The sequence below is a fragment of the Penaeus monodon genome, chromosome 15, assembly GCF_015228065.2.
Source record: "Penaeus monodon isolate SGIC_2016 chromosome 15, NSTDA_Pmon_1, whole genome shotgun sequence".
In the NCBI taxonomy this organism is placed as follows: domain Eukaryota; kingdom Metazoa; phylum Arthropoda; class Malacostraca; order Decapoda; family Penaeidae; genus Penaeus; species Penaeus monodon.
In genome coordinates this window covers 14681317-14682400 of record NC_051400.1, presented here as the reverse complement: position 1 = coordinate 14682400, position 1084 = coordinate 14681317, and positions in this window count along the sequence as shown.

Below are 1084 nucleotides of genomic sequence, written 5' to 3'. Positions count from 1 at the left end.
GTCTGTGCAAATCAATCATACATTTCAAAACACACAAAATTTTATTTACAACTTCATATAATAAAATGATGTCTTACAAACTATAACAAAGCGTCTTTCAAAATATAACAAAGCGTCTTAAAAATATAACAAAGCGTCGATATAACGGAACGGACAAGAATCGAACACGATGCGTCGATAATTATAATCAGTTGAAATTCGCGTATGAGAAGAGCGAGATTACCGCTTGGATTTTCCTGTGTTGCGTTGTAATGCGGTTTCCCTTTTTAATGGCAGATCGCTTCTCCTCTCGGGTATTCCAGAGGTGTTCCTGGTAGGTTGAGGATGTGCTTGTTAGATGACAATGCTTGTTTTTGCGTAAAAAGAAGGAAAAATGATGGCAGCGTAATGATGGATCGCCCTCACATTTCATATTTGTTCATGTTCATTGTTATTCACTAAATTCACTATTCACTAATGCTTCGTGTGCTCCGTGCGGTAAACTGTTGCTGGGAAAACTTTCGTGGAATTCTGTTTTTAGTCAATCAAGTTGTAACAGCAAATAGTTAAAGGTAACTTTCATCGTGATTCTTCAGTTTAAAAATCTGATATTTCTCGAACTTTCCTTTTGACTTTTTTACCTTATCAATTATATATATATCTGAGCGCTACAAGTGTTAACTTACAGATTTGTGAAAAGTTTGAGGAATACATGGCACGCGTATGCAAATTGTCTTTATTTTGTCATGAATCGAGGTTACAAGATACCACCAGAAAATGAAACTTCCTCATCTGATTTTTTTTTTTAAATTTCAAATGTTAATTTGATAGTGAATATAGTGCACTTTTTCCATTTAACATACAAAGTTGCGAGCACTTGATTTTTCAATATAGAATCGAATTAATCACAATGATTTTAAACATTATTTCTGTAATGTAGGCCTATTCTAGATAATTCGGAAATTATTTACACTTCAAAAGTTCAAAAGTCAGACCAAAATTTTGCATGATAAATTAGCGAAGAAATTTTTTAAACTGAAAGGTAATTGAAATAACTATATGAATATGAATTTGTAAAAATCTAGTGATGTAACGTGTGTGTGTG